This window comes from Bos javanicus, chromosome 1 (genome assembly GCF_032452875.1).
Source record: "Bos javanicus breed banteng chromosome 1, ARS-OSU_banteng_1.0, whole genome shotgun sequence".
NCBI classification, from domain to species: Eukaryota; Metazoa; Chordata; class Mammalia; order Artiodactyla; family Bovidae; genus Bos; species Bos javanicus.
The window spans coordinates 96,542,622-96,553,758 of record NC_083868.1 but is presented as its reverse complement, the minus strand read 5'-3'; the positions used below and the strand labels follow the sequence as shown (position 1 = coordinate 96,553,758).

Here is an 11,137-nt window from a genome sequence, read left to right as displayed (position 1 = left end):
GTCCCGGCGCGTCATAGGCACCGCCCTCTCGCGCTACCATTGGCTATAAGCTTCCTTAGGCCCCGCCCAGTCACGTGAAGAGCGCCCTGGCAACCCCACGTGCTGCGGATTAGTGCACTTCCGGCGTGAAGAGCACTTTATGGAGTTCGGTTGCTGAGGGTAAACTCGCCGGTAAGGAAACTTGCTCTCTCAAACTTCCAGGTGCAATTAAGTTAGGGTCCCTGTCGAACTGAACGGAAACCAAGCCACGCACTTGATGGCCCGTGCCCTCCGGTGTTGTGGTAGTTGTCATGTGACGGCTGTCAGAACTCACAAGGCGTGCGAATTCAACGAGTGTATCTCGTGGCTTTGGAGGGAACTTTGGGTTCCAACTTCTGGCCCAACTTGAAGCCCTACTTGGCGTTCCAAACCATGCTTTTTACTTGAGGAAGAGCCTGAGTGCAGTATGGTGTTACCCGGCTCCCACTGTGGGTTTCGCGGGAGACACCAGTCGCCCACTATGAGATTCCAGCGGCGGCTGCCACTGCTGATCCGCTCTCAAGGGAGAGAACTCCTGAGACACCCACGAACTAAAAAGCAGCGGTGAAATGACCTAACTCTCTCCTCACACTCCTCACATCAGAGGCTGTTACCGAGTTTTGGAGGCAAATGGTGTCTGACTCCTACTGCATTGTCCAGCAGAAAGATGTGCTGCCAAACTCAGCTCTTACATCCTCCTGGCATTGGGATTCCTTCAAGTTTGAGGTATGCCTGTACCTCATTAGGCCAGTTGGGTTGTCTTGGAATTAATAGGAGCCAGTAGTGACTTGAATAGGATTAGGACCGAGTTTCTTAAAAAGAGACGCATTCTCCTTTTCTCAGTGGTTTCACAGCCCACCAAATTCTACTACCTTGCAGAGATGGCCTTAAAACCCCAGTTTATGTGGGCCTGTGATTTTGTACTGCTGTCTCATGAAAAATTCCATTTCTCACTCTTCTATGTGACTCCATGGTTTACACAGATGTTTCACGTGTGTTGTCCAGTCAGATTTACAGTAAGCAAGTGAACACCCTAAACTGAGCTCAGCATGTAGCTAATATGTGAAAGAGCCAGATTAGGACCCTGCTTCAGGAGTCCACTCTGCTTTTCCTCACACCCCCTAACCTTTCCCTGTTATTGTTAGAAAGTTACAAATATTTAGAGTATATAAGCAGGTAGTGCAGTAAATGTTTTATGTGCATTATTCCTTTAATCTTGACTGTTACTCCTTTTTAAACCTTCAAATTTACTGTTAGAGTTTATACAAAGTGAAATTTACCCTTTTAAGTTCTGTGAGTTTTGAAAAACATGGGCAGTTTTGTAACTACCACTGTAAACCTATAAACAAGGTGCAGAATATTTCTCAAAACTTTCTTTGTGCCTCTTTGTGGTCAGTCCCCTCCCCCAACACCCAGCCCAGGCAACCATTAGCAACTATTTTGTCTGCGCTTTCAATTGTGGAAGAAGGCAGAGAAAAGTTAAATAATTTGCCCCAAATTAGACAGCTAGCAAGTCAAAGAGCCAGGATTGAACTCTAAGGAAGCTTGTCTCCACAATCACTGTTACTACCATATACTATTGCATGCTGCCTGTATACCACCATATACTGCAGTCACACAAGCTTTGGGTTTGGAATCAAATGATCCAGCTTCATGCATTCAACAAATATAGTTGATTCTAGTCAAGTTGCTGAAACACTGGATTAGTGAATATTGAACTGTTGCTACTAGAGGAAGTACACATTACATTCCTGTGAGCATCACATTTTGGTCAGCTAACATATATAATCTTGCTTTATGTGTGCTTCTGTTTGAAGACACTGTGTTTAATTGGTTCATTAACATTTAAGTCACAGCTAACAGCACTGTAATTCATGTACAAAGGAAGCTTATCTAACACGTGTGTTCTCTGTAAGGCATATCACAGCCTACATGTGCTTAGGAACACTAGAGAGCACTACAATACTATATTTGGGGACCATTTTAAACAACCAAGTCATCAACGAAAGTCACAAAAAAGCAAAAAGAAACACAAATAGACTGTGAAAACAACAGTTGTTTACAGTTTGATATCTGAAACAAGAAGGCAGAGCACTGCCTTCTTTGACCTTAGCTAGGAAAATGTGCCTGGTGAGCTGCTGTCTATGGGGTCGCACAGAGTTGGACACGACTGAAGTGACTTAGCAGCAGCAGCAGCAGGAAAATGTGTATTGACTGACTAAAATCTTCCCCTATTTTGTAAATGTCAAAAAATGAGCAAGAAAACACAGCGAAATTTTATTTTGGGGGTCACAAGTAAACTTTAGTAATGAGGTATATTCATAAATATGGAATCCATGAAAAATGAGGGTTACTTTTTATCTTAGTACACTCAGGTCTGGAATGACTGTGTTGATCAGGACAGCCTATTGTTCATTAGGTACTTGCTGTCCAGTGCAGGATACAATCTAGCAATTTTAACAGATATAATGCTGCTAAAGAAATAACTACAGGGTGCTGAAATAAAGGTCTTGGCCCTCTTTATCTGGTCTAGGTATTGTTCAGTTGAAATATAACAATCGATAAATTACTGGAAATGTCCAACCTACCAAGAATGAATCATGAAAAATCTGAACAGATCATTTAGTAGGAAGAATTATAGGTCAGTAATCAAAGGCTCCCAACGAAGAAAAGTTCGGAACCAGATGGTTCCACTGGTGCATTATAACAGACATTTAAAGAAGAATTAATTCCAATTTTTTGTAAACTCTTCCAACATGTTAAAGGTGAGTGACCGTGAACTTCCAGATGTTCAAGCTGGTTTTAGAAAAGGCAGAGGAACCAGAAATCATATTGCCAACATCCGTTGGATCATCAAAAAAGCAAGAGAATTCCAGAAAAACATCTATTTCTGCTTTATTGACTATGCCAAAGCCTTTGACTGTGTGGATCACAGGAAACTGTGGAAAATTCTGAAAGAGATGGGAATACCAGACCACCTGACCTGCCTCTTGAGAAATCTGTATGCAGGTCAGGAAGCAACAGTTAGAACTAGACATGGAACAACAGACTGGTTCCAAACTGGGAAAGGAGTACGTCAAGGCTGTATATCGTCACCCTGCTTATTTAACTCATATGCAGAGTACATCATGAGAAACGCTGGACTGGAAGAAACACAAGCTGGAATCAAGATTGCCGGGAGAAATATCAATAACCTCAGATATGCAGATGACACCACCCTTAGGGCAGAAAGTGAAGAAGAACTAAAGAGCTTCTTGATGAGAGTGACAGAGGAGAGTGAAAAAGTTGGCTTAAAGCTTAACATTCAGAAAACTAAGATCATCGCATCCGGTCCCATCACTTCATGGCAAATAGATGGGGAAACAGTGGAAACAGTGGCTGACTTTATTTTTGGGGCTCCAAAATCACTGCAGATGGTGACTGCAGCCATGAAATTAAAAGACACTTTCTCCTTGGAAGGAAAGTTATGACCTACCTAGACAGCATATTCAAAAGCAGAGACATTACTTTGTCAACAAATGTCTGTCTAGTCCAGGCTATGGTTTTTCCAGTGGTCATGTATAGATGTGAGAGTTGGACTGTGAAGAAAGCTGAGCGCCGAAGAATTGATGCTTTTGAACTGTGGTGTTGGAGAAGACTCTTGAGAGTCCCTTGGACTGCAAGGAGATCCAACCAGTCCATCCTAAAGGAGATCAGTCTTGAGTGTTCATTGGAAGGACTGATGCTGAAGCTGAAACTCCAATACTTTGGCCACCTGATGTGAAGAGCTGACACATTTGAAAAGACCCTATGCTGGGAAAGACTGAAGGCAGGAGGAGAAGGGGACGACAGAGGATGAAATGGTTGGATGGCATCACCAACTCAATGGACATGAGTTTGGATAAACTCGGGGAGTTGGTGATGGACAGGGAGGCCTGACGTGCTGCTGTTCATAGAGCCGCAAAGAGTCAGACACAACTGAGTGACTGAACTGAACTGAACTGAAAGATGAGTGATCACTTCTGGACTCACTTTATGAGGCCAGCATTACTCTATTAAGCAAAACCAGACAAAGACACTACAAGAAGGGAAAATAATAAGCATAGTGCAATATGAAAGTATTAACAACCTGAATTCACGAAGGAACAAATTAGAGGTATGGGATTAATAGATTAAAAACTACTGTATATAAAGTAGATAATTAACAAAGACATACTGTATAGCACAGGGAATTATATCTACTACCTGTAATAATCTATAATGGAGTATAATCTTCAAAAATACTGAATCACTATACTGTACACCTGAAGTTAATATTGTAAATCATCAATATTTTAATAAAAAAGGAAGTCCATTTGCAATTTCTTTGAAAAGAATAAAATTCTAGGGAATAAATTTAACCAAGGAGGTAAAAGATCTGAAAACTCTTAAGACTTTGAAATTGAAGAAGACACAGAATATATTCCATGCTTATGGACTGAAAGAAACAATGTTGTTAAAATTTCCATACTACTCAAAGCAATCTAATATTCAATGCAGTTCCTATCAAAATTCCAATGGCATTTTTTCACATAAATAAAAAAATCCTAAAATGTGTATAGAACCACAAAATATCCCAAGTAGTCAAAGTAATCTAGTGCAGGAAGAAGAATAAAGCTGGAGGCATCATGTTTCCTGATTTCAAACTATACTACACAGCTGTAGTAATCAAATAGTACGGCATTGTGCAAAAACAGGCACATAGATGAATGAATTATAAAAGTAGTCCAGAAATAAACTCATGCCTATATGGCCAACTTGATGACAAAGGAGGCAGGAATATACAATGGGGAGAGTATAGTTCTTCAATAAATAAGGTTGAGAAAATTGGATAGCCAGATGCACAAGAATGGAACTGGTCTCCTATCTTATACCGCACATAAAAATTAACTCAAAATACATTAAAGACTTGAACATAAGAACCAAAACCATAAAAAACATAGATAAGCTTCTTGACATTGATCTTGGTAATGATTTTTTTGGATCGTTCATTAAAAGCAAAAGTAGCAAAAGACAATATGAACAAGGATTACATCAAACTGAAAAGCTCCTGCATAGTAAAGCAAACCATCAACAATGTGAAAAGACAACGTATGGAATGGAAGAAAGTATTTGCAAGTCATACATCTGATAAGGTGTAAGTATCCAAAAATACATCAAGAATTCATGCAAAATTCAGGGATTTCTCTGGTGGTCCAGTGAATAAGAATCTGCCTTGCAATGCAGGGGATGTTAATTCAAGCCCTGGTTGGGGAACTAAGATTCCTCAAGCTGAGGGGCAACTAAGCCCTTGCACCCTAAATAGAATCTGTGTGCGACAGTGAAAGATCCTGCATGATGCAATGAGGATCCCATGTGCTGCAACTAAGACCTGATACAGCCATATAAATAAATAAATATTAAAAATAAGCAATTATTAGAGCTCTTGAATACAAAACTAGCCATTGTTGTTTTTAAAAAAGAATTCATGCAATTCAGTAACAAAACAAAAAAAAAAATCTGATTTTAAAATGGATGGGATATACATTTTTCCAAAGACATACAAATGGCTCACAGGTACATAAAAAGTTTCTTAACATCACTAATCATGAGGGAAATCAAAATCACGATATTATCACCTCACTCCTGTTAAAATGACCATCATCAAAAAGACTAGAGATAACAAGTGCTGGTAGGTTGTGGAGAAAAGGAAATCTTTGTGCACAGTTATGGGAACTGTAAAATGGTGCAACCGCTATGGAAAACAGCAGGGAGGTGCTTCAAAAAATTAAAAATAGAACTACCATATGATCCAGCAATCCCACTTTTGGGTATATATCGAAAAGGAATGAAAACAGGATATTGAAGAGACATCTGCACTCCCATGTTCATTGCAGTATTACTCACATAATCAAGGTATGGAAATAACTTAAGTGTTTGTCAGTGGGTGAGTGGATAAAGAAGCTGTGGTATATATTCACAATGAATACAATATTATTCAGTCATGTGAAAGAAGAAAATCCTGCCACTTTTGAAACATAGATGAACACATAGATGCTAAGTGAAATAAGCCAGGTGGAGAAAGAAAAATACTGAATTTAGATTTCATTATATGTGGAATCTTGAAAAACAAACCAGAAACATAGAGTAGAAAATTGTGGCCAGGACCTAGGGAGAAATAGGAAGAGATTAGTAAACAGGTATAAACTTTCAGCTATAAGATGAGTAAGGTATAAGGTTGTATTGTATAGCATGGTGAATCAACGCAGTGTTGTATAAGAGAGTAGAATGCCAATGTTCTCATCAAAAAAAGATAAATGTATGACGTATGACATGATGGATGTGCCAATTAACTAGATGGGAGGAATCCTTTCACAGCATGTGTTTGTGTGTGTGTGTGTGTGTACTCAGTTTTGTCTGACTCTTTGCAACCCCGTGGACTGTAGGCCACCAGGCTCCTCTGTCCATGGAATTTTCCAGAAAAGAAAATGAGTGAATTGCCATTTCCTACTGGAGGATCTTCCCCACCCAGGGATCAACCCCTGCCTCTTGTATCTCTGCATTGGCAAGCAGACTTTTTTTTTTTTTAAGCAGGGCTAAGAAGTTATTTTCATGCCCAAGCCAGCACAGACCTGGCAGACAGCAGTACCATAGGGCAAAGAGAGAGGACAGTGTCAAATGGAGCCAGGCCCAGTGCCAGTAGGGCAGCCAGGGCTAGGCCAGCAGGAGGCTCAATGCAGGGGCAACAAAGGGATGGGTGAGGTAGGCAGAAGCTGGAAGCGCCAAGGGGAGGTGCCCTAGGTGGAAGAACAGAAAGAGAGGCAGAGGGGGCAGCCAGCCAGCGAGGGCCAAACTACCATTGCATGTTGAGCACATGGGCAGAGTGCCAGGGGTGCCAGTCCTGGAGGTGGGTGTGGCATGGGCTCTGCAGCTCCAGGACATAGTTTTCCCTTGGTTTCTTCAGGTGCTCCTTATCAGGTCTTGCATGAACTCAGTGCTCGTGAGGTGGGCGAGGATGCAGAAGAAATGGGGCTGGCCTGTCCCAGACCTCGACTGCCAGTCTTCCATGTCCTCCATCAGCCACTACTTGCTAAGCAGCTGTCCATTCTGCTACAGGGCACTGTCAGCGAGCGGGGTTGCCCTGAAGGCCAGGTGTATTGTTGAGGGAAGCACTGGGTGCAAAGGTGTACTGCCTGGGCAGGGGTGGGAGTGGGGAGAGGGGGTCCATGGCGAGGGGCCAGGGCCTTCTGCTGTTTCCTCTGAGGGGACTGAGCCCTGCTGAGACCAAGGCTGAGGCTCTCCCCACAGGCGTGGATCTTGTTCTGGGCTTCCATGTGTATGAGGCCCCCTGCATTCTCACCATCAATACTCAGCACCCAGTCACCCACGGCCATGCTGGATGAGACGTTCTCACCATCAACACTCAGCACGCAGTCACCCACAGCCATGCTGGCCTGCGCAGCTTTACCTCCAGGACTGAGTGAGCCAGGTGATGGAGAAGGGCACAGTGAAGTCCTTGCCCACCTGTGGCCAGAAGCCCCAAAGTGCTGGCCCCTCCAGCACCACTTTAAAGGAATCTATGGTGCTGCTCCTGCTGGGATTGTGAAATGATTCCCAGGTGGCGCCTGTGGACAGAACTCCAAGTAATAAATTAAAAAAAATAATAAATTGAATGTCATCAATATTGAAAATATTTGTACCTTGAAGGACAACATCAAAAAAGTGAAAATAAAATCATACAAAGAAAATATTTGCGAGTCATATATTTGATAAGGGATCTGTATACAGAAATGTAAAGGTCTTACAACTCAAAAATTAACAGAAAAATAATTTTTAAAAATTGGCTAAAGATTTGAATAGATGTTTCTCCAAAGAAGATATGCAAATGGTTATTAAACACAAAAAACTTATCAACATCGTCAGTTATTAAGGAAATGCATATCAAAACTACAGTGAGACACCACTTTACACCCACTAGAATGACTGAAATGAAACACAGTAACAATTGTTGCAAGGATATAGAGAAATTGGAATCTTCATACATTGCTAGTGGGGCTGTAAAATAGCACAGCTGCTTTGGAAAAGAGTTTGGGAGTTTCTCAAAATATACAACTTAGAGACAGCATATGACCTAACAATTCTACATCTAGTTATATACTCAAAAGAATTGAAAATATTCATCCCTGCAAAAAACTTGTACATTAATGTTCATAATAGCATTATTCATCATAGTAAAAAACTAGAAAAAACTTAATTGCTCATCAGCTGATGAATGGATAAATGAAATAAGCTATTCTATATAATGGAACATTCAGCAATAAAAAGGAAGAAGTACTTATAAATAGTAAGTGTGGATTATCCTTAAAAATTATGCTACATGAAAAAAGCCAGTCGCAAAGGCTGCATGTTGAATGATTTCATTTATATGAAATGTCTAGAATAGGCAAATCCATAGAAACAGACAGTAGATTAGTGATTGCTGGGACTGGGTGGAGGAGAGAATGGGAGATTATTGCTAATGGGTACAGGGCTTATTTGGGGGTGATGAAAATGTACTGATAATAGATAATATGGTTGTACAATTCTGAATATACTAAAAATCACTGAATTGTACATTTTAAAGGGGAAATTACATGATAAGTGAATTATACCTCAGTTATGTCCAACCTAGACCGCATATTCAAAAGCAGAGACATTACTTTGCCAACAAAGGTCCATCTAGTCAAGGCTATGGTTTTTCCTGTGGTCATGTATGGATGTGAGAGTTGGACTGTGAAGAAAGCTGAGTGCCAAAGAATTGATGCTTTTGAACTGTGGTGTTGGAGAAGACTCTTGAGAGTCCCTTGGACTGCAAGGAGATCCTACCAGTCCATTCTGAAGGAGATCAGCCCTGGGATTTCTTTGGAAGGCATGACGCTAAAGCTGAAACTCCAGTACTTTGGCCACCTCATGCGAAGAGTTGACTCATTGGAAAAGACCCTGATGCTGGGAGGGATTGGGGGCAGGAGGAGAAGGGGACGACAGAGGAGGAGATGGCTGGATGGCATTACTGACTCAATGGACGTGAGTCTGAGTGAACTCCAGGAGTTGGTGATGGACAGGGAGGCCTGGCGTGTTGCGATTCATGGGGTTGCAAAGAGTCGTACACGACTGAGCGACTAAACTGAACTGAACTGAAAGCTGTTACTTAAGAAAAGATAAAAAATGAGGATTAATACTCATCTACTCAGCATAAATAATTTCACCATACTACAGTGAGTATCCTTTTGCGACCCTACGCCTTTATATGCTTTACATGAAAAACTCAATTTGTTGTCATTACTTTCCTGAATATTAATTAAAAAGAGAAAAAATCAATATAATTCACCACATTAATAGAAAAATGTTGAAAAACATACAATTATCTAAGTGGATGCAATAAAAAAGTGACAAAATTCAGTACCCATTGCTGAGAGAAACAGCAAACCAAGAATATAAAGGAACTACTTCAACCTGTGGGGTGGAGGTGGCCAAGTAATGCCATGTTCAACAGTGAAAGACTGAACATATTCTCTATTTATTTTCTATTGTGCCCCACAACAAATTGCAACAAATTTAGTGCCCTAAAATAACACTCATTTAAAAAATTACACAGTATACATCAGAAGTCCATGCCAGGGTGGCTCAGTTTTTTCTCTGGATTTTAACAGGCCAAATTCAAGTTTTCATTAGAGCTTTTTTTTTTTTTTTCTGAAGGCTCTGAGGATGAATCCACTTCTAAGTTCATTCAGGTTGTTGACAGAATTCAGTTCCATGCAGTTTTAATATTGGAGTTCTATTTCTTTGATGGTTGTCAGATGGAGATTGTGCTCAGCTTGTAGAGGTCACTTGTGTAACTTGGCTTATGGCCCCTTTCCTCCATTTTCAAAATCAGCAATGGCTAGTCAAGTCCTTCTTATGCCTTGAATCTCTTTGAAGAATTCTTCTTCATGTGTCATCTACTACACTTCTCCTTCTTTAGCATCTCTCTGACTCACTTTTCTGCCTTCTTCTTCCACTTTTAAGGGTTTATGTAATTACATTGGACCCAGCACGATAATCTTCCTAATTTAATGTTGAGCTGATTACTACCTTAATTCCATCTTTAGAGTCCCTACACAGCATACCCAGGTTGGTACAGACATACCTTGCAGATATTGTGGGTTTGATTCCAGACCACCATAATAAAGGGAATATCACAATAAAGTTAGTCACACAATTTTTTTTTGGTTTCTCAGTGTATGTAAAAGTTATATTTATACTATAATATAGTCTAATAAATGTATAGTAGCACTATGTCTTTAAAATGTATGTATCTTAATTTAAAAATGTTTTATTATTAAAAAAAAAGTCCAACCATCATCTGAACCTTCAGCAAGTCATAGTTCAGTTCAGTTCAGTTCAGTCGCTTGGTCGTGTCCAACTCTTGGCAACCCCATACACTGTGCATCAAGGTCTTTTCCAATGAGTCAGTTCTTTGCATCAGGTGGCCAAAGTATTGGAGCTTCAGCTTTAGCAACAGTCCTTCCAATGAGTATTCAGGACTGATTTCCTTTAGGACTGACTAATTTGATTTCCTTGTTGTCCAAGGGACTCTCAAGAGTCTTTCTCTAACACCACAGTTCAAAAGCATCAATTCTTCAGCACTTTCTTTATAGTCCAACTCTCACATCATACATGACTACTGGAAAAACCATAGCTTTGACTATATGGACCTAGCTTTGACTATGTGGACCTTTGTTGGTAAAGTAATTTTTATTACTGCTTTTTAGTATGCAGTCTAGGTTTGTCATAGCTTTTCTTCCAAGGAGCAAGCATCTTTTAATTTCATGGCTGCAGTCACCATCTGCAGTGATTTTGAAGCCCAAGAAATTAAGTTTGTCACTGTTTCCATTGTTCCCTATCTATTGGTCATGAAGTGATGAGACCAGATGCCATGATCTTTGTTTTTTGAATGTTGAGTTTTAAGCCAGCTTTTTCACTCTCCTCTCTAACTTTCATCAAGAGGCTCTTTAGTTCCTCTTCCCTTTCTTCCAGAAGGGTGGTGTCATTTGAATATCTGATGTTACTGATATTTCTCCTGGCAATCTTGATTCCAGCTTGT

The 11,137-nt window shown here is 40.4% G+C and overlaps 1 pseudogene; it reads right to left on the bottom strand.

The window, feature by feature from the left end:
- Positions 1-109: 109 nt before the first annotated feature.
- On the bottom strand, positions 110-9,461 carry LOC133252768 (PDZ and LIM domain protein 7-like; annotated as a pseudogene).
- Between the last annotated feature and the right edge of the window lie 1,676 nt (positions 9,462-11,137).